This window comes from Aotus nancymaae, unplaced genomic scaffold (genome assembly GCF_030222135.1).
Source record: "Aotus nancymaae isolate 86718 unplaced genomic scaffold, 86718_ANA_hifiasm-v0.15.2.pri h1tg000011l, whole genome shotgun sequence".
NCBI classification, from domain to species: domain Eukaryota; kingdom Metazoa; phylum Chordata; class Mammalia; order Primates; family Aotidae; genus Aotus; species Aotus nancymaae.
The window spans coordinates 4800490-4824545 of NW_026988422.1; the positions used below are offsets into that span (position 1 = coordinate 4800490).

The following is a 24056-nucleotide window of genomic DNA, read 5'->3' on the forward strand; positions in this document are numbered from 1 at the left end:
ATGGTTAAGAGGGTTAGCAATTTAGACTTCTCCTGATTATATTTTATGAAAGCTAAAATGATCCTGAAATAATTTTCATCAGTATCTGAAGGCCACACAGTGTTTGTCTTCTTCTGGACAATTTCTTTTTTGTTTGGGTCATGAAACAATTCATAGATTTATACCATTGCAAAAAATTATTATACATAGTGGAAATAATTGTAATGTGGCTTATGCAACTAGGAACTTTAGAAAGAGTAAAGTCATGCTGATATGAGGATGATAAGTATTTATTTGATATTAAGTTCTATTGACAGTATATATTCTTTCCATTTTTAAATTTTCTTTTTCATTTGACTATTGTTTCTAGGCTCTATCCTGACTTAGGAAAGTTTTTAATTCAAATGTTATTATACTTAACTGGAAGGGGACATACCGTGAACACAAAGGTGCTTTTTTTCAGGGTGAGCCTTATCCATTGCACTCTGGATGTGCTGACCCCTGTGATTTCCCTAAATGTCAGAAACTCGACTGCATAACTGGTGGTAGTGGAGGACTGTGATCATGCTCTCCTCTGGTTTTATTTTTTCAATGTTAAAATGAAAATTAAGACATAAAAAATAAAAATGTTGATTATTATAAATGGGATATGAGACTTTTAAAACAACACTTTTGTTCTTACATTGCTATACTAAACAAGTTGCAAAAGAAACCAGCCCATGAAAAAAAAGAATAGACAACTACCTCAGAAAATTAAAGGATTTATTTAGGCAAGAAGAATCTGTACTATTTGGATTTTACCTAATATTGATGAAAATATCACTGGGAAAACTCAATATCATAAGTTTTAACTCATTTAATCAATTGAACGTGAACCAAAACAAACAAATAAAAATCAATAAACTATCACGGGAAATAATTTAGTATGTAATTTTAACTTTACATTATAAATACAATGGTAGCAATATCAGATCATCCTTTTATTTTTTTTTCTAATTTCTAAGAGTATAAAAATAAAACCATCATAATTTATAAACCTCATGAATATTTCACAAATCAGATGTTGATTATTATTAGAAAGAGCAAGAAAAGAACATTTGCTAATATTTATTATTTTTCGGTGAAATAAAATTATCCCTTTCTGCTTTTTTTAAATATACTTTAAGTTCTGGAGTACATGTGCAGAATGTGCAGGCTTGTTACATAGTTATACAGGTGCCTTGGTGGTTTGCTGAATCCATCTCCCTGTCATCTACGTTGGGTATTTCTCCTAATGTTATCCTTCCCCAATGTCCCCACCCTCGGCTATCCCTGAACTAGCCCCTACATTGCCCAACAGGCCCCTGTGTATGATGTTTCCCTCTCCGAGTCCATGTGTTCTCATTGTCCAATACTCACTTATGAGTGAGAACATGCAGTGTTTGGTTTTCTGTTCTTGTGTTAGTTTGCTGAAAATGATGGTTTCAAGCTTCATCCATGTCCCTGCAAAGCACATGAACTCATCCTTTTTTATAGCTGCATAGTATTCCATGGTGTATATATGCCACATTTTCCTTGTCCAGTCTACATCCTTAAAGAAAATAATTTTCAACCCAGAATCTCATATCCAGCCAAACTAAGCTTCATAAGTGAAGGAGAAATAAAATCCTTTACAGACAAGCAACTGCTGAGACATTTTATTACCACCAGGCCAGCCTTATGAAGAGTTCTTGAAGGAAGCAGTAAACGTGGAAAGGAACAACCAGTACCAGCCACAGCAAAAACATAACCAGTGGTAAAGACCGTCAACACTATGAAGAAACTACATCAAGTAACAGACAAAACAACCAGCTTGCATCAAAATGGCAGAATCAAATTCACACATAACAGTATTAACCTTAAATTCAAATGGGCTAAATGCGCCAATCAAAAGACACAGACTGGCAAATTGGATAAAGAGTTACATAATGGTAAGAGGATCAATGCAACAAGAAGAGCTAATGATCCTAAATATATATGCATCCAATACAGGAGCATCCAGATACATAAAACAAGTTCTTAATGACCTACAAAGAGACTTAGACTCCCACACAATAGTACTGGGAGACTTTAACTCTTCTCTATCAATATTAGACAGATCAACAAGACAGAAAATTAACAAGGATATCCAAGACTTGAACTCAGATCTGGCCAAGCACACCTAATAGACAGTTACAGAACACTCCACTCCAAATCGAAGACTATACTTTCCGCTTTTGTTCCACACATCTGCACACAACTATAGTACTCTTAGTATCTATATCAATTTTTTTCAGTAATATAGTAAGTACTAAAAAGAACTAATACAGTCAATGAACTAATTTTATTTAACAGTGGTAGGAAAAGAAACTTTCTACGCAACTTTAATGACTCTTTGCTCTTAATATATCTTCTCAGTTTATATCATGCTTCTAAGAAAAGGCCACATGACATAAGAGATACCAAAATATTTTTAAACTAGGAGAAACAGTTACACACACTACATGCAACAACCTCCCAATAAAGTACAAGATACAGAGTCCATTTTTATGTAAACCCAGGGGTGTTTTTTGGTATGGTTGACGGTGAACTCAATCTCTGCTCAAATATTATTGAGAATATTTGAAAAGATAATCCAATAAGGCCACAGTAAATTCCAAGTAAAAAGCACATTTAACACAGAGCATTACCACATTATGTGTATCTCCAGCAACTCCTTTAATACTGTTTTACTGAATATGATGTATATAACTATCAGCAGTGTTTCTTATAACCTTCAATCACATTTGCCTAAACATTTAAATTCCATTTAAGAAATGTATATCACGTGCTTACTCTGCCACGCACTTTTCTAAGTGTTTGATATAAATCAATAAATGAAACAAACCCTCTGCCTTATAATCTTGCATTCTAAATATAACTTTAAAATTTCCACCTTGAATTTTTTCACCTCAAATTCATTCTTACTAAAAATCAAAATAGTCGTCTTAATTAAAGGTGTTATTCTTGTTGCCTTCTTTATTTTTGCAAAGAGTACTGAGATTTTCAGTGCTGAGAAATACAGCTATCTGAATTTCCAATCTTTTTTACATTGTTTTGCTATTGGTTTACAATTCTGTTCAAAATATCATTTTTTAATCATTGCTATTTTAATCATTTTTTATCATTATTTTCACATCCATTTTAGTAAATTGAATTTCCTTTTTCCTCTTATTTATTATTTCAGCCATTAATTTATTTGATGACCATTTGTTAAACATCTGTATTCTGTGTGAGATATTATGACTGAACTATTACAACAATTTCCTGATGGCTCTCCTTATCTCTTTTCTCTTTTCCAATTAATTCTACAAGTTATTGCCAATAATTTTTTAAAACTAGTTTTATTAATGTTAATTTCTCTTCTGTCAACTGTCAATGACACCCATGTGTCACCAGGGTAAAGTTCTTAGCTTATATTAATTTAACTTTACATTTTCTTGTCCCAGTGCCTATTTTAACTTTATAACTCTCCTTACTTACAGGAAATTTTGTTACAATAGAATGATCTATTTAATCCTCAAATATGCCTTTCCAGCTTTGTGTTTTCCATCCATTTTTTTCTAATGCAAAAGTACTCTTCCAACTCCTCTTTCTATAAAAAGCTTATAATTCACTCAAATTCAAGCTTAAAACGGACCTCCTTCATGAAGTCTTTTCTAACCACTTGAACAGTCTGAACTGTTGTATCACATTTCAATGTCACTTAATATCTTATTTTATACTTAATTACATATGGCTTGAATTTCTATCTATTTATGTGTATCACTATTAAATTGTATCTTACTCCTAAATAAGGTTTATCTAAAAAGATATGTGTAAACCAGAGACAAAGTGACTAAAAATTATCATGTGAGAAATCAGGCATCTTACATAAATAAATTTTGAGAAAAGGAAATAAGGAGAAAAAAATTTAGGACGAGAAAATGTCACATATTATCATAAACTTGGCTATAAAATTCAAGTAACTAAGAGAAAGAGTTTTATAATTGGGAATATGATTAGCAATGTATTAATACAAATAAAATATTGCTCAGAATTATCACTCTATTATGAAATCAAAGAAAAAAGGATTCTGATGCATCTTCATAGACAGTGCAGTGTGTAATTATTGAATAATACTGTCAGTCATCTAAAATACACAGTTGCTTAGATTTTTTAATATTAATTTTGCACACAAAATTAGATTTTTTAATATTAATTTTGCACACTAGGATAAATAGATATGGTCAAAATGTATCTCAGTAACTAATATTGCAGCGTGATTATCTTGGTCTTTTGTGTGCTGCTTTTTTTTTTTTTTTTTGAGACGGAGTTTGGCTCGTTACCCAGGCTGGAGTGCAATGGCGCGATCTCGGCTCACCGCAACCTGCCTCCTGGGTTCAGGCAATTCTCCTGCCTCAGCCTCCTGAGTAGCTGGGATTACAGGCATATGCCACCATGCCCAGCTAATTTTTTGTGTTAGTAGAAACGGGGTTTCACCATGTTGACCAGGATGGTCTCGATCTCTTCACCTCGTGATCCACCCGCCTCGGCCTCCCAAAGTGCTGGGATTACAGGCTTGAGCCACCACGCCCGGCTTGTGTGCTGCTTTAAAAGAATAGCCTCATGTTTTGGCTACTTGTTAGCAATCTGTTTGTTTGTTTGATTGGTTGGTTGGTTGGTTTTACTTTTCCCACCTGAATTTGTATCTGACTTTTAAAATCTTTGAGATTGAGCATCTTCACCAGGATATATTTGGTAGGAGATTTTTAATTATTTTGCCGCTTTAGGTTGATGTGTAATCCACAGATTTGATTTTCCTTCATTTTAATGAAACATTCTTTCACATTTTCAAATGCTTTTTCTGATTTTCTCGTTAGTGCATTTCTTCAGTCACACCTGTTACCAATCTAATGGGTCAGCCCCATCTACTCTCCATGTAAATTATCTTACTTTTTATTAATTTACTTCTTGTTACAGTGTATTTAATTCCAGCTGTTTTCATCATTTATTGTGAATTTTACTCCCAGTAGTACTGATATAGTCATGTATTGATTAACAGCAGGGTTACATTCTGCAAAAGGCATCATAATTAGAAAATTTTGTTGCGCAAACATGATAAGAGTGTCTTTACTGAAACTTAGCTGGTATGGTCTACTACACACCTAAGTTATATAGTACAGCCTTTTGCTCCCAGCTTACAAATCTATGCGGCATGTTACTGTACTGAATACTGCAGGCAACTGCAATAAAATGATGCTTGCATATCCAAACATATTTCAATATAAAAAATGTACAGTAAAATATGGTATAAAAGATAAAAAACAGTACACCTGTATAGGGCACTCTCCATTAACGGACCTTTTGTAGGACTGGAAATTGCTCTAGGTGAGTACTGAGTGAATGGTGAGAGAATGTGAAGGTCTACAATATTAATGTACACTATTCTAGACTTAATAAACACTACACTACGGCTAGTGTAGTGTTTAAATAAACACTGAGTTTATTTAAAAATCATTTTTATTTCTTTAATAATTAGCTTACTATGATATTTTTAGTCTATACTTTTATATGTGTGTGTGTGTGTGTATATATATATATATTTTTTTTCTTAATTGTACTTTAGGTCCTGGGGTACATGTGCAGATCATGCAAGATTGTTACATAGGTACATACATGGCATATACATTTTCAACTTTTTAAACTTTTTGAGTATTTTGTGATAACAACTTAAAACACATAATACAGCTGAATAAAATATTTTCTTCTTATCTTTTTAAACATTTTTGTTAAAACGAACACACTACAACACACATTAACCTATGTCTGAACAGGGTTAGTATCATCAAAATAACTGTCTTCCACCTCCATATCTTGCCCCGCTGGAAGGCCTTCAGGGTAATGACATGCATGGAGCTGTCATCTTTTGTGATAGCAACAGTCTCTTTTGGAATATCTTTTAAAGGACCTGCCTGAAGCTGTTTTACTTAACTTCTTATTTTTTAGTAGTCAGAAAGAATACACTCTAAAATAATGATTAAAAAATATAGTATAGTACATACAAAAACCAGCAAGATAGTTGATTATCAGTATCAAGTATTATGTACTGTACATAATTGCATGTGCTACACTGTTATATGACTGCCAGTGCAGTAGGTTTGTTTATAACATCATCACTACGAACAACTGATTAATGCATTGTGCTACTGTTACAGTAGGTAGTTACTCAGACATGAGCAAGGAAGGAGAGGGCTACCCCCACCTGCTGGGAATGTCAGGCAACCATCAGGTGATGGTCCAGCAGTGATTACACTGGCTTTCTAAAATAGTAATTGGTCACAGCTTGTGCCAGGGGAAGGCAATTTCCCAATAGATAAAAGCACCTGAAATTTGTAATCAACCGCTTCCAATGTCATCTCAGGAAGTGAGCAAGTTGGCTTGAGCTTGCACATTAAGAGGCAAAGTGGTAGAGCATGACTTACCCGGGGCATTCCACTGGAAAAGGGAAGAAAACCTCAGGTGAACATCTGTACAACCCCAGTAAATAAACTGTGCATGCTCACCTACCAAGTGTCAGCAGGTCACTGCACATGCAGGCCGTTCACCCTAAGGAAAAAAATCAAGGGAAAGAGATTAAACACCCCAGAAGTATGCCAACATACAGAACCCAAAGTCAAAAGATTAAACGCCATACTTGTCCTTCAAGTTGTCCACTTGAACCAAGCCCCCTGGCAAGTTTATTTTCTTTTCCTTTTTTTTTTTCCTAATCTAGAGCTTTTCAATAAACTTCCACTCCTGCTCTAAAACGTGCCTCCATTTCTTTTTCTGACTTGTGCTCATCAGTTACATTCTTACTTCTGAAAAGGCAAAAATTGAGGTTGCTGCAGAACCATACAGGTTTGCTGCGAGTTACTCATGTATTTGTCACCCCTAACACTACAATATCTTAAGAGCTATGAAGTCACTAGGTCATAGGAATTTTTCAGCACCTTTATAATCTCATAAGACCACCATCATATATGTAGTTCATCATTGACTAGCATAATATGACACATAATATTATGTATATAATATGATATAGCACATGACTGTATTTGTCTTTTAAGTGAATTCTTAATCTTTTCTAATTCTCCTTTTACTTATTTCATAGGGTTCCGTAAAAATTTTTATAAGAACGCAATTCTATGCAAATATCTTCATTTCCTAGAGTGTCTCCTTTAAAAATGTGTTTTCTGTCATTTGCATGCTACAAATAATAGCATAGTCTCAAAATTTTTTTTCTTGCTCTTAACAGTATTTTCAATTTTCACTAAAAAAAATATAGATTCTCTTGGCTTCTTTCTCTGTTTACCTGGGCATGATTTGAGTCATCTTTGTTTCACAGAGGAATGCTTGAGTGCAAAAGATTTCACAAGACCTATTCAACCATGCAATTGCTTCCAGCAAGTGTGAAAGGATTTTTTTCATAGCAGCAAATGGGAAATTTTCTATGTACTTTATTTTTTTCTGTGTTAAAACCTCTATATTATGGGACACCACCATTAAAAATGGATACTCAATTTAATGTATGTGTGTAGGGTACTGGATATTTTTTGAATTTATGTTTGTTCATTGCTTTAAATGTATCAACCTCTTTAGTGGGATGTTGAGTGTGAAAATGCTTTATAATTCATTAGATTTTTGCTTGGTTTCTCATATCTAAATAAAGTATAATATATAAGAAATGTGGAAAGATAAGTTTGCAATATAACACCAATTTGGTTAATAAGAATAAATTAAAGTTGAAAGCAATCAATTAAAAACAATTAGCATTAATCACAGAAATGCAACATTGTAAAGCAATGGCAAGGGGTTGAACTTACAATAGGATGCATGTGCAGCAAAATCAAACAGTTTTAAAATATGGAATTAAAGTGTATAATGAACTTGTGCTTCATAATTATATATATGGGAAATTTTAAATTATATATATATAAAAAAAACGTCTTGATATTGGTCTTGGTAGTGATATCTTAAATACCACACTAAAATTTCAGGTTACAAAAACAATATATGGAACTTTATCAAAATAAAACAAATAACAAAAGAAAACAAAAAATCTTCTGAGTGGCAAAAAAACAATTATAACAAAAAAGAGAATCCATGGATTGGAAAAATATATTTGGAAACCATACATCTGATAAAAGATTAATAAGCAAAATTTATTTCAAAAAATATACATCTGGAGGATCCAAGATGGCCAAATAGGAACAGTTCTGGAGTACGGTTCCCAGCAAGAACAATGCGGAGGATGAGTGCCCACTGCATTTCCAAACAAATTTTCACTGCCCACAGACCAGGAGATTCCCAGGCCAAAAAGCGCCATGAGTTTCCAGCATTGCGGTTCCAGCCGGTGGTGGGTTGGAGCACAGAAACTCACACAAACCTGGGTGGTCATTTCAACTGGCACTGGGAAGGCCTGGGAGACAGAGCTGCCCTTTCAACTGAAAGGGAGGGGGCTGAGACAAGGAGCCAGTCAATCTGACTCAGTGGGTGCCAGCTCCACAAAACAAGCAATCTGAAAAGCTCTGGATTGAGAGTTTCACAGCAAGTGCAGCTGGACCCAGGATGGTCCAGCTCAGTTGGGGGAAGGGCAACCACCACTACCGAGGCAGTTCACACAGTGCAGGGCAGAGCCTGTAGCAGCTCAGCAACACCTCTGCTGGCAGACTGTGATTAGACTATACTCCGTGAGGGACAGGGCATCTGTGAAAAAAGGCAGCAACATGACAAGAACTTATAAATAAAGCCGACCTTCCTAGGACAGAGCACCTGGGAAAAGAGGCGGTTATGAGTTCCGCTGCAGCAGACTTAAAAGTACCTGCCCAGCAGCTCTGCACGGAACAACAGAGCTCCCAGCACAGCACTTGAGCTCCTATATGGGACAGACTGTCTCCTCAAGCAGCTCCCCAACCCCATATACCCAAAGAGACACCTCATAAAGGAGAGCTCAGGCTGACATCTGGCAGGTACCTTCTGGGACAAAGATAACAGAAGAAGAAAACGGCAGCAACCCTTACTGTTCTGCAGCCCCATGGGTGATCCCCAGGTGAGCGGGGTCTGGAGTGGACCTCCAGCAGTCCTGCAGCAGAGGAGCCTGACTGTTAGAAGGAAAACTAAGAAACAGAAAGAAATTACTTCATCATCAACAAAAAGGACGTCCACTCAGAGACCCCATTCAAAAGTCACCAACTACAATGACCACAGGTAGATAAAGCCATTAAGATGGGAAGAAACCAGTGAAAGAAGAAGCAGGGTTCAGAAGGTGGGTAATAACAAACTTCTCTGAGTTAAAGGAACATGTTCTATCCCAATGCAAAGAAACTAAAAACCTTGAAAAAAGGTTAGACAAAATGCTAACTAGAATAACCAGCTTAGAGAAGAACATAAATGACTTGATGGAGCTGAAAAACACAGCACGAGAACTTCATGAAGCATACCCAAGTTTCAATAGCCAAACAGATAAAACAGAAGAAAGGATATCAGAGATTGGAGATCAAATCAATGAAATAAAATGAGAAGGCAAGAATAGAGAACAAAGAGTGAAAAGAAATGAACAAAGCCTTCAAGAAATATGGGATTACGTGAAAAGACCAAATCTATGTTTGACAGGTGTACCTGAATGTGACAGGGAGAATGAATCCAAGCTGGAAAACACTCTTCAGGATATTATGCAGGAAAACTTCCCCAACCTAGCAAGGCAGGCCAACATTCAAATACAGAAAAATACAAGAACATCGCAATGACACTCCACTAGAAGAGCAACCCAACGCACATAATCATCAGGTTCACCAGGGTTGAAACAAAGGAAAAAACACTAAGGGCAGCCAGAGAGAAAGGTTGGGTCACCCACAAAGGGAAGCACATCATTCTCTCAGTAGAAACCCTACAAGCTGGAAGAGAGTGGGGGCCAATATTCAACATCCTTAAAGAAAAGAACATTCAACCTAGAATTTCATATCCAGCCAAACTAAGCTTCATAAGTGAAGGAGAAAGAAAATCCTTTATGGACAAGCAATTGCTGAGGGATTTTATCACTACCAGACATGCCCTACAAGAGCTCCTGAAGGAAGCACTAAACACAGAAAGGAAAAACCAGTACCAGCCACTCCAAAAACGTAGCAAATAGTAAAGACCATCAACACAATGAAAAAAATGCATCAACTAATGGGCAAAACAACCAGCTAGCATCAAAATGGCAGGATCATATTCACACATAACAATATTAACCTTAAATGTAAATAAGCTAAATGCCCCAATCAAAAGACACAGACTGGCAAATTGGATAAAAAGCCATGGATCAGCATCGTGCTGTATTCAGAAAACACATCCCACGTACAAAGACACACATAGACTCAAAATAAAGGGATGGAAGAAGATTTACCAAGCAAATGGAGAGCAAAAAAAAGCAGGGGTGGCAATCCTAGTCTCTGATAAAATGGACTTTGAGCCAACAAAAATCAAAAGAGACAAAGAAGGGCATTACATAATGGTAAAAGGATCAATACAATAAGAAGAGCTAATGATCCTAAATATATACACACCCAATACAGGAGCACCCAGGTACATAATGCAAGTCCTTAATGACCTACAAAGAGATTTAAACTCCCTCACAGTACTGGTCGGAGAATTTAACACTCCACTGTTAATATTAGACAGATCGATGAGACAGAAAATCAACAAGGATATCCAGGACTTGAACTCAGATCTGGAACAAGCAGACCTAATAGACATCTACAGAATCTCCACCCTAAATCCACAGAATATACATTTTTCTCAGCAACACATCACACCTACTCTAAAATCGACCACATAATTGGAAGTAAATCACTCCTCAGCAAATGTAAAAGAACGAAAATCATAACAAACAGTCTCTCAAACCACAGGGCAATCAAATTAGAACTCAGAATTAAGAAACTAACTCAGAGCCGCACAGCTTCGTGGAAACTGAACAACTGGCTCCTGAATACAGACTGGATAAATAATGAAATGAAAGCAGAACTAAAGATGTTCTTTGAATCCAATGAGAATGAAGACACAATATACCAGAATATCTGGGACACATTCAAAGCAGTGTCTAGAGGGAAATTCATAGCAATAAATGCCCACAAGGAGCAAGAAAAGGTTTAAAATCGACACCCTATCATCAAAATTGAAAGAGTTAGAGGAGCAAGATCAAAAAAACTCAAAAGCTAGCAGAAGACAAGAAATAACTAAGATCAGAGCAGAACCTAAGAAGACAGAGACACAAAAAACTCTTCAAAAAATCAATAAATCCAGGAGCTGGTTTTTTGAAAAGATCAACAAAATGGACCACTAGCCAGACTAATAAAAAAGAAGAGAGATAAGAATCAAATAGATGAAATAAAAAACGATGAAGGGGACATCACCACTGATTCCACAGAAATACAAACTACCATCAGAGATTACTATAAACAACTGTGCACACAAACTAGTAAATCTGGAGGAAATGGACAAATTACTGGACACTTGCACTCTCCCAAGACTAAACCAGGAAGAAGCTGATTCCCTGAATAGACCAATAACGAGGGCTGAAGTTGAGGCAGCAATTAATAGCCTACCAACCAAAAAAAGTCCAGGTCCAGATGGGTTCACAGTTGAATTCTACCAGACAAACAAAGAGCAGCTGGTACCACTCCTTCTGAAACTATTCCAAACAATACAAAAAGAGGGAATCCTTCCCAAATCATTTTATGAGACCAACATCATCCTGATACCAAAACCCAGCAGAGACTCAACAAAAAAAGAAAACTTCAGGCCAATTTCTATGATGAACATAGATACAAAAATCTTCAATAAAATACTGGCAAACCGATTGCAACAGCACATCAAAAAGCTTATCAATCACGATCAAGTAGGCTTCATCCCAGGGATGCAAGACTGGTTCAACATACTCAAATCTGTAAACATAATTCATCACATAAACAGAACCAAAGATAAAAACCACATGATTATCTCAATAGATGCAGAGAAGGCCTTCAACAAAACTCAACAGCCCTTTATGCTAAAAACTCTCAATAAACTAGGTATCAGAGGAATATATCTCAAAACAATAAAAGCTATTTATTACAAACCTACAGCCAATATCATACTGAATGGGCAAAAACTGAAAGCATTCCCTTTGAAATCTGGCACTAGACAAGGATGCCCTCTCTCACCACTCCTACTCAATATGGTATTGGAAGTTCTAACCAGAGCAATTCGGCAAGAAAAAACAATAAAGTGTATTCAATTAGGAAAAGAGAAAATCAAATTGTCTCTATTTGCAGATGACATGATTGTATATTTAGAAGACCCTATTATCTCAGCCCAAAATCTCCTTAAACTGATAAGCAACTTCAGCAAAGTCAGGATACAAAATCAATGTGCAGAAATCACAAGCATTTCTACACACCAGTAACAGACTAACAGAGAGCCAAATCATGAGCCAACTCCCATTCACAATTGCTACAAAGAGAATAAAATACCTAGGAATACAACTAACAAAGGATGTAAAGGACCTCTTCAAGGAGAACTACAAACCACTGCTCAAGGAAATAAGAGAGGACACAAACAGATGGAGAAACATTCCATGCTCATGGTTAGGAAGAATCAATATTGTGAAAATGGCCATACTACCCAAAGTAATTTATAGATTCAATGCTATGCCCATCAAGCTACCAATGACCTTCCTCACAGAACTGGAAAAAGCCACCTTAAACTTCCTATGGATCCAAAAGAGAGCCCACATAGGCAAGACAATTCTAAGCAAAAAGAACAAAGTTGGAGGCATCACACTACCTGATTTCAAACTACAAGGCTACAGTAATCAAAACAACATGGTACTTGTACCAAAACAGAGATACAGACTAATGGAGCAAAACAGAGGCCGTGGAGGCAATGCCACACATCTACAACCATCTGATCTTTGACAAACCTGAGAAAAACAAGCAATGGAGAAAGGATTCCCCGTTTAATAAATGGTGTTGGGAAAACTGGCTAGCAGTGTGCAGAAAGCAGAAACTTGTACCCTTCCTGACACCTTACACTAAAATTAATTCCAGATAGATTAAAGACTTAAACATAAGACCTAACACCATACAAACCCTAGAAGAAAACCTAGGTAAAACCATTCAGGACATAGGCATAGGCAAGGACTTCATGACCAAAACACCAAAGCATTGGCAACAAAAGCCAAAACAGACAAATGGTACCTAATTAAACTCCAGAGCTTCTGTATAACAAAAGAAACAATTATTAGCGTGAACCGGCAACCAACAGAATGGGAAAAAAATGTTTGCAATCTACCCATCTGACAAAGGGCTAATATCCAGAATCTACAAAGAACTAAAATAGATTTACAAGAAAAAAACAAACAAGCCCATTCAAAAGTGGGCAAAGGATATGAACAGACATTTTACAAAATAAGATATTGATGAGGCCAACATGAAAAAATGCTCATCACTGGTCATTAGAGAAATGCAAATCAAAACCATATTGAGATACCACCTCACACCAGTTAGAATGGTGATCATTAAAAAAGTCGGAGACAACGGATACTGGAAAGGATGTGGAGAAATAGGAACACTTTTACACTGTTGGTGTAAATCCCTTGGATTTATATAGTTTTGATCTCAGGTAGCTGCTTGGGGAGGCAGCCTTTCCTTTGTCTGCCTGCGGAGGCGCTGCTGGGCTGCCACTGATTCAGTGGAGCAGCTGCGTCTTTTTTTTTTTTAATTACATTTTAGGTTTGGGGGTACAAGTGAAGAACATGCAGAATTGTTGCATAGGTACACACGTCAGTGTGGTTTGCTGCCTTCCTCCCCTTCACCTATATCTGGCATTTCTCCCCATGCTATCTCTCCCCAACTCCCCACCGTCTTTTACTTACTCAGGAAAATTAGGCTGGTTTCTGTAATGGCGGCTTCCCTTACGCCCACCGAGCTGGAGCGTTCCTGGTGGCTCTCTAACTGACGTTCTGTGTGCCTAACTCTGGAGTGAGAGTTTTTCAGCCTGCTGGGCTTTGTGTGGCAGGGGAACCCGTCCTGCCCTTTGGGCTGTTTCCCTGCGTTCTGTTTCCCTGCGTTCTGTTTCCTTTCTTACTGAGGGGCAGGTAACTCCGTCCAGCTGGCTTTTTGGCTTTCTCGGCGTCAGCCAGTGCTTCCGGGGCGTCAGCCAGTGCTTCCGCCTTGATTTATAACGACTGCCCCAGCGCAGGTGAAGTTGCTGTTCTGCCCTGTTAAGGCAGCTTGCTAAGGCTTTTCAGCCCAGCAAACATCTCCTGTGGATTGTAGAGGAATTGGGTACAGCGCTGTATCAGAACCGAAGTCCCAGAGGGGGAGATACCCCGGACCCGGGTCGGTAGTGCGCTCCTCTTGGCAGGGGCAGAGTCCCGCCTTGCCTCAACTTGCCCTATTTGGTTTATACCCACTGTCCGACCAGACCCACAAAATGAACCTGGTACCTCGTTTAGAATTGTGGAGACCACTTGGCTTCTGTGTCTCTCTCCCCGGGAGCTGCTTTCCTGAGCTGCCTCTTATTCTGCCATCTTGGAATCCCCAAAATAGATTTTCATAGTCCAGGATTTTATATTTTTAGCTTGATGTGTTTCAGCGAGTGGCCTGGGACATGTTCAGGGGGTCTTTGTGGACTTGTCTGAAATATATATTTTTTAAAAGTGTATAATGAAATAATTATAACTTTTAAAAATTCAAATAAGCTAATTTTAGCTTTTACCTATATATATTCTTTGATAAAAATAAGATCATACTATAACGTATTTTGTGGCTGTGTTTTTCACACAGTATTATATTGTGAATGTATTTCCATGCCAGTAAGATTTCTACTTTTTCATTTTTAATGTCTTGTGGATACATCTTCATTTATTCAGTGTATCTCCTATTGCTGAATGTTAACTATTTTTTTTGAGAATTTGTTCACAACATTGTTATAACAATCTCTATAATTCTCTGTATACATCTTGTACAAATAATCATTCTATTGAGCTACGTTACTAAAAGGAGAATTGTGGTTTTGTGTATGCCCTAAGATATTTATATGCCTGTATTATGTATCTGTGGCTGCCGTAGATTTTAAATTCCTCAAGGAATGGTGCTTTCTAGTTTCTTTCTATACCTTAGCTATGCAGGGTATTTTGCGTTTGTAATGATTATATACTCTCTTAAATATCTTTTTTTCTAAATATTTAGCAACTTAGAAAAAATTTATGGAGAGGAAAAAAATTAAAGATAATGGTTTTATTCCAAAAAACGTAAGATACTCTTTCTTTTGGTCAAAGGTCTAGTTTTGTTCATCTGATCTAGTTTTGTTTTGTTCTTATTTGCTTTTCCATTGAAACCTTTACATGGAATTTTTGCTGTTGAGAAATAAAATATAGTTTAAAAATCAGCAGAAAAACAAAACGTGGCAAACACTTCTCACCCACTTAAAGAGCTCCACACAGTCAGCGGATGATTATGGAATACAGCTGTAAGTTAAGCCACGCATCAGTGAATGGAAGAATGAAGCAGGAGGAAATCTGTCCATATTACTCCATGCTGAATGCTTTCACTTTCTCATTTTTCTCTGTTAGGAAAAGTTAAAGCCCCTGCTCAATACAAAGTAGGGATAATCTGGGGAGGAAGGCCCTGGAAATTGCCTAGGGCTAGTGTGTTGACACTGGTAATCTCTCTGGTCATAGAAGAAACTCCTGGTCCTGTGATTTACCCCATCTTGACAAAATGGAAATCTCCTGTAACTGTCTCTATCAACAGCATCTTTTGAAAAATAAGATTGTTTTAGCAGTTAAGTTTTAAAATGCTTAACTTTTTTCACTGCTTGAACTTCTTGCCCTCTTCCCGTCATATCTTTTAAAACAAATTTCCTGTCAAGTTACAGTTTACTTTCATTCACTTTAACAAGTATATGGGCCTGTGACTAATCTAGAGATAATTACAGTGCCAATCCTATTGACAAAATTGAAGTACCGAAATGAAAATATGTGCATTTCCACTCTCTTTTTCCCAGTAATATTAACCTGTCACTCCAGTGCCATATCAAAAATTCCTGGGCTTCTTTTCTTAAATCAAATTTGCCCAAAGCTCTGAGAAACCACATTTTCATAAGCAACTTAGTCAGGCTACATCTACAAGCCCCAGGAGTGAGATTACCACCTTGCCTCTATCAAAAACTTTTATTATGTAATATTAAGAACTTTGAAAACTGACTTATGCTTCTCTATTAAACTCATACTCAGACTATAGGGGGATTGCTAATTAGCTTCTTATGCTCTAGTTAAGGTGTTAACCAGTTGAGTTTCCATTTCAAAGGCAACATAATGGAATAGTGCCTGTTTCTCACTTAAGAACTACTGTACTTGTATTTGCACAGTAATTCTATATAAAAATTCAGCATCATGGAAAGTATAGCAATGGAGAGAGCTATAAACATGAACAATTTGCGAAAGAAGAAGAAAAATGTTCATGAAGCAATTTACACCTTGTTACCTAATTTGAATTTTAATAGGCAGACTCCTACAATAGTCACATGCTGGAAGAAAACATTGACTGAAATAAGTCAAAGAAGATATTATCAGATAATTATCCTACAATTTAAAATGCATATTCTATTTGTCATATACAGTGCTTTCAAAAACTCAGGGCATTATAGAAAATTCAGAGTTTAGATCAGAAATGCAATATCAAATGCAAAGTAATATTATAAATCTCTGGAGGAATGAACTTTTACTTCTCCATTGTACAGCAGTAAAACTAGGGAAACAGCCCTCTATGATCAAGGCAAATGCTGTGCCACCAAATAATGCATAAAATGCAAAAACACAAATGTTTTATATAATATACCTTTCGGAGCTGTGTACCACTCATGAAGAAACACAGAAAAAGATGATCTGAAGAAGAGAGAATAAAGGCAGCGCAAATGAGAGAGCAGAGAAAGAGAGAAACACACAGTAAAATCATTTGAGACCTTATGATTAAGAAGGGCATTAATATAGTGTGGATGTATGTTCCTTCTCAATCTCATTTTAAAACGTGACTCCCAGTGTTGGAGATCGACATAGTGGGAGGTGTTTGGGATATGGGGGCAGATCCCTCATTAATGGCTTGATGCCATCTTTGTGGTACTGAGTGAGTTCTTGCTCTGGGAGTTCACATTAGAGGTAATCGTTTAAAACAGCCTAGCACCTTTCCCCTCTCTCTCTTATTCTCTCTCTCATCATGTGACAGGCTGGCTCCCTTTGGCTTTCTGCCATAATTGGAAGCTTCCTGAGGCCTCAACAGAAGCATTTCTTGGCACAAGGCTTCTTACATATCTTGTAGAACCACAAGCCAAAATAAATTTATTTTCTTTATAAATTACTCAGCCTCAGATCTTTCTTTATAGCAACACAAATGGATTATTACAGTCATCAATAAATATCCTAAAGTCTCATGTAAGACCATGTAATGTTCCTGGCATTTGGTGGGCCTATTACCAGCAAAAGTCTTCTGAGAACAAAGTAAGGGTACTGCTGCCTAAACAAACCTAAAAGCAAACTAAAAAATGAACTCCTGGCCCGGTGCGGTGGCTCACGCTTGTAATCCCAGCACTTTGGGATGTGTGGATATCGAGGTCAGGAGTTCGAGATCAGGCTGTCCAATATTGTGACACCCTGTTTCTAGTAAAAAAACAGAAATTAGCCAGGCATGGTGGCACATGCTTGTAATCAGTCCCAACCACTTGGGAGGCTGAGGCAGGAGAATCACTTGAACCCAGGAGGCAGAGGCTGCAGTAAGCCCAGATCATGTCACTGCACTCCAGCCTGGGCAACAGAATGAGACTCAGTCTCAAAAAAAAAAAAAAAAAAAAGAAGAATCCCCTGTTTTTTGTGGTAAGTTCTGCCCAATGTATTAACAGAAATGTGCAGCTATTGGTTATGTTACCATGTACCAATACTGTTTATAAGTGCACAAACCAGCCACATGTAATTGTAATAGATTTGTTGCCCAATGCACACAGCAAGTCAGTATGTGGAGACACCAGGTAACAACACAGAAAAAGGAGTAATCCTGGGGCCAAAAAATGAGTTGGGAGGAATCCTCAAATTCATCTCCCCAGGGAGTCTGGGACTAGGGTGTCTAAGGTTTCTGGAATGGAATCAAATATGGATATTATAGATTGGTTGAAGAGTGCAGGGTGAAGTCATGAGACAGGAAGATGAGGAATCTGTATTCTCATGCTAATCTCATTCCTCTGTGGGTATCTAGTTGCTAGAATTCAGGATCTAAAAATCATCTAAAGTGATCCTTAAACAAAAGCCTTATGGTTCTAACATCAGATGCTGTCTATAGAAATAACGAGGTCAGTATCTGGCGCTACCTGATGCTTATTACTGAAGAATTACGGCAAAGTGAAGCCTGATTAATGCTTAATTGTAACTATATTTCTGTACAGAACCTGGCATGCAATTTCTGTCAACCTGATGGAGGCCGTTTCACATATAGCATTTTTAATCAGAATAAAATCCAAGCTCCCTAAACCCAGATTTCCAAAGAAAAGCAGCAATGGTTTAAAAAACAACTTTTACCAAAAAGACCTCAGCAGATAAATAACATGAGAACTTTGATTAATAACACCTGTTTAAGACAGACTTGATTTTTAACCCTGTTATTGTAGAAAGCTACCAGCACATAATAGTGTTTTCCTGGCTCGAATGTTTCTAACCTTTATATCTATCCTTTATGGTCACCTAGGTTGTGCTCACATTTTAGCTATTGTGAATAATGCTGATATAAACACATGTACACATATGTCTCTTTGAGATTCTGCTTTCAATGTTTTTTTTAATATATACCCAGAAGTAGAATACTAGATCATGTGGAAATTCTATTTTTAAAATTTTTTAGGGAATGCCATACTGTTTTTTATAGTAGCTGTACCATTTTGTGTTTCCATTAACACAGTTTGTAAGAACTTCAATTTCTCCACATCCTCACCTACACTTTTTAATCTGTTTTTATTTGATAGTAATCATTTTAATGCATGCGAGACAGTGTCTCATTGTTATTTTGATTCATATTTCCTTTATAATTAGTGATGCTGAGCATCTATTTATGTGTTAACTGGCCATTTGAGAAGTGTTCTCTTAAATATTTTACCCATATTGATTGGGTGGTCTGCTTTTTTTTTTTTTTTTTTTTAGATGGAATCTTGCTCTGTCACCCAGGCTGGAGTGCAATGGCATGATCTCAGCTCACTGCAACCTCTGCCTCCTTAAATCATGCAGAAGACAAAGTATTAGACTTACCTCTCATTGTTACAAAAATATTAGCTTGTATAATTGATCCTTTATTTATCTTTACAAAGATCTTTATTTCTTCTTATGGCTTCTAGTGGCTATATGGTCTTCTTTCATTTTAACATGAAGAACTCCTTTTAGCATTCCTTGCAAAGTACGTGCAATGGTAGTAAGATTCCTCATCATTTATTTATCTGAGAATGTCTTAACGTCTCTCTCACTTTTGAAGAACAATTTTCCAGGTAAATATTTCTTAAGAAATCTTGTTTATTCCTTTTAGAACCTTGAATAGCTTAGCCCACTGCCTTCTGATCTCTAAATTTTCTGAAAACTGCTGGTAATTTCATTAAGGATTTCTAGGATGTGATGAGTGAGTTCTCTCTTGCTGCATTCAAGATTCTCTCTTTGTTTTTCCCTTTTAACAGTTTGGTTATAACTATTTTGTGGTTCTCTGAGTTATTCCTACTTAGAATTTCCTGTGTTTTTTGATGTTTATATTTATGTCTTTCCTCAAACTTGGGCTGCCATTCCTTCAAATACTTCTCTGTCCCATTTTCTCTCTCTGCTAATGCTGAGACTCTTGCAATGCATATGTTTGTCTGTTTGATGATATTATGCAAGTTCATTATTCTATGTTCACTTCCGTTCGGTCTTTTTCTGCTTCTGGAAGTTGATGATTTACATTGTCTTCTCTTCAAGTTTACTAATCTTTCTTCTACATAATCGAATTGGCCCTTGATTCTCTAGTAATTTTTTTTTATTTTAGTTATTGTATGCTTTAGCTCCAGAATATCTATTTGTCTTCCTTACAGGTTTTCTATGTCTTTATTGATATTTTCATTTGGTTTATATATAACATTCTGACTTTCTTCACTTCCACCTTTAGTTCATAGATCATCTTTAAGATGGTTGTTTTAAAGTCTTTGTCTAGTAGAACCACCATTTGTCTTTTTCAGGGATACTTTCTGTTGGTTATGTTTATCCTTTCAATGCGCAATACTTCCTTTTTATTTTTGGAGGCCAAATAAATGGGTCATACTTAATTTTTTTATTTCCATTGAGAAATGCAGGTTTTGATCTACTAATTATGAATATCAGATTATCTCTCTTTTTTAGTGTTTGCTGGTTTTTCTTTTAATTTTATTTTTGTTTCTTGATTGTTTTAAGTTGTCTCTGTTCCAAGAATCACCTCAGATGTAGATTCAGGTCTTCCCAGGTATTTTTTGAGCCTGTGCTTTCTCCTAGGAATATGCAATGACTTTCTCATTTCCCTTGTATATGACATTGCTTTTGAATGTTCTTGTTTTCTGTGTCTGGCTCCGAAAGAGGAAATAAGTAAAACATAAAGTGGGAGAAAAGGTAGAAAAGGGTAGTCAGACAGAGGAAAAAGGGCTTGCAACAAAGTGGGGATAAAACAACAGTGGTCGTTGCCTCCTTTTCTGCACGTCTGTGACTGGAAGCTACCATCAATGATGAAAGCACTCCAATACTTTAAAAACGGAATTCTTGTTGTTTCCAACCTCCCCACTTGTTCCCACCAATTGTGCGCAAGCTACTTCAGAAACATGGGCACAGATACTGGCCACGGATCTGAGGGGTGGGGAATGGGTAGCTACTCCTGAGCTAAGAGTTGACATTGACCATAATTTACTTTACAAGACTTTTGCTGGAGTTTTCAAGTCTTCATTGAATCCCAGAATTCCAAAATAGTTACATCAGACGGATTCTGCCAGTGCAATATTCTTCTAGGTGGAGAGAACATATTTCTGGTGCTTCCTTCTTCACCATCTTCCCAGAATTTTCAGATTTTCACTAATGCTTTTATGAAATTTTTATACTTGAAAATATTTAATCATATCTCGTATCTCTAGAGTAATTTTATAGAAAGTTATATTTTTATAAGAATATAAGTCTTGGTTAATTGTAAATGGACTTCATAAGCATTGAGAACAGAAGAGAGGCATTTATGTAGCAGCCATAACCTCTTTACTGTGAGAGCAAAAGATAAAATATTAACCCTTGACCACATATTTTCCATTCTTTCAACCCTGGTCACCTTAACTTTGTCTTGTTTCCCTCCATTTCTCCATGTTACACTTTCTTTGTCAGAAACAAAACAAAATGAGAAAGAAAAGAAAAATTTAACTCTACCATATGGAACTGCTTCTGTTGATTTAAACAATTGAAGAGCTTTTAATCCTTTTTTAGAATTACATTGTAATATACAAAGACATTTTATCCACTTCTGCCAGCTGCTAATTGGAAAGCATGGACATAAAATTAGTTGCTGAATCATTAAGATTACATTTGAAAATAGAACTTTCAAATGTTGGTAAAATCATATCCAGTAAATTGGTGATTCTAGACTAAATTTACCTTGAAGAGATGTCTAGGTTACTGAATTCAGCTGGACCTAAACAGTTTAAAAATTTCTTCCTAAACTCTTGTAAAAACAAAATATAAATCCTGTATTTTCAATGCTTTATCATGTTTAAGTATTACAAATAACATGTTAAATGAAATATTTGTATACAGTAATATCAGAAAAAATAAAAATAAATATTTCTTTCATCATTAACTCAACAATATCATGCAACGAAATAGATTGTCCAAATTGTATGCGTATTTAGATACTTATGGAAAAAAGGAGAAAAAATAAAATACATATCTCAAATAACCCGCTATGGTTTGAAAGTCTGTCCCTTCCAAAACTCATGTTGAAAATCCATTGCCATTGTAATACTACTAAGAATTGTCATGCTTTGAGAGGTGATTAGATGATAAGCAATCCATGCTCATGAATGGATGAATAACATTATAAAAAGTCTTTGAAAGTGTGGAGTGTGGTCTGTCTCTTTGCCCCTCCACCTCCCACCATGTGAGAATGCAGCATTGAAAGCACAATTTTGGATGCAGATTTTGGACTGTCATAAGGTACTGAATCTGCCAGTTCCTTGATAGTGGGTTTCCCAGTCTCCAGGACCATGAGTCAATAAATTTACGTTTATTGTACAGTAATTTACCCAGTCTCCGGTATTTTGTTATAGTAGCACAAAAAAGACTGAGAAATAACTGCTATGGTTTAAATGTGTCTCCCAAAGTTCATGTGTCAGAAATGTGATACTCAATCTAGTAGTTTTGGAAAGTGCAGCCTGAAGGAAGGTGTCTGGGTCATGGGGGCACCATTCTAGTGAATAAACTAATGCTGATACGATGGGGGTAGTTTTCTTTTCAGGGGTTCCTGAGAAAAAGACAAGTCTGGGCCCCTTTTGTCTCTTTCTCACCTTTTTGCCTTTCTGCCATGGAATGCCATATCAAGAAGGTCCTCATGAGATGGTGGCCACTTGATCTTAGATTTTACAGCCTTCAAAACTGTGAGCTAATAGTTTGCTATTTATTAAAAATTACTTAGTCTATGGTATTTTGTTACAGCAGCACAAAAAATACTAATACAAAAAAGATGGTGTGACGAAGTGGAACTGTTGTTATAGCAAATACCTGAAAATGTGGAAGCAGCCTGAAATCAGGTAATAGGTAGTATGTGGAAGAACTTGGAAGAGCAGGCTAGAAAAAACCTAGACTGCCATAAATGGAGCATTCAGGAATATTCTGGTTATGGCGCAGAAGAACAGAAAGACTGAGGGGAGAGTTTGAAACTTTTTAGAGCTATTGAAGTGTTTGTTAGAATCCTGGTAGAAATATGGACAGTAAAAGCAATTGTGATAAGGTCTTAGATGAAACTGTGGAACGAGGTCTTGGAAACTGGAGCAAAGTCCATTCCTTGTCAACAAATGGCAAAAAATTCACAGAATTGTGTCCATGCCTGAGAGCTTTCTGGAAGGTCAAATTTAAGAGAAACAAATTGAGTTATCTGACAGAAGCAATATCTAAGCAAAATATTGAAGGAGCTATATGACTTCATTTAATCACATACAATAAAATGAGGAAAGAGAGGTAATTTAAAAATAAATGTATAATTAAAAGGGAAATAAAACATAAAAATTTGGAAAATTAACAACATGGCCACATAAAGAATTTAAAAATTATGCAAGGGTGTGGCTAAATGATGCTTTGACAATAAATTTATTAATAGTATGAGCAGAAATAAGCCAGGTACTATTCATCAAGACAATGGAAGATTGTCCTTTCACCACAAACCCAGAAATCTAAAGGGCAGAAAGATTTTGAGGATGGCCCCAGGATGCTGTCCACTGGCTTGCTGCCTAGGGCAACCTCAAGATTTTGCTCACTACATTCTGATGTGGCGTTCTTTGGCTACACCAGCTCAAGTAGGACTGAGTGTGGCTGTGGCCACAACTCCAGAGGGCACTAGTAGCAAGCCCCGTGATGCAAACTTAGCGGGTGTGCGGAGTGAGTGGGCTTGGATGCAAACTTAGTGGGTCTGCAGAATGAATGAGCTTGGGATCATAGTAGCCTCTACTTAAATTTCAAAAAATATCGTGAACAATATGGAGGCCCATGTGGAAATTTATCACAGGGATAGGGCTACCATAGGGAGCCCCCACAGGGATAATCCCCAGAAGAAATGGGTTGGAGCCACCACAGAGAATCTCCACTGGGGCAATGCCTAGTGCAGTGATAGGCAAGGAACCACCACCTAGAACACACAATTGCAGAGCCACCTGCATGTAACACCAGCTTGGAAGAAATTAAGTTATGAGAATCTAACAGATGAAAACTGATGCACAGGCTGAACCCAGAAAGG

At 36.7% G+C, this 24056-nt stretch overlaps 1 non-coding gene across 1 annotated transcript; it reads left to right on the forward strand.

The window, feature by feature from the left end:
* Nucleotides 1-391: 391 nt before the first annotated feature.
* LOC135274507 (U1 spliceosomal RNA) lies at nt 392-556 on the forward strand. The gene has a single exon (XR_010342325.1). It is a non-coding gene; the product is annotated as a U1 spliceosomal RNA (small nuclear RNA).
* Nucleotides 557-24056: the final 23500 nt, after the last annotated feature.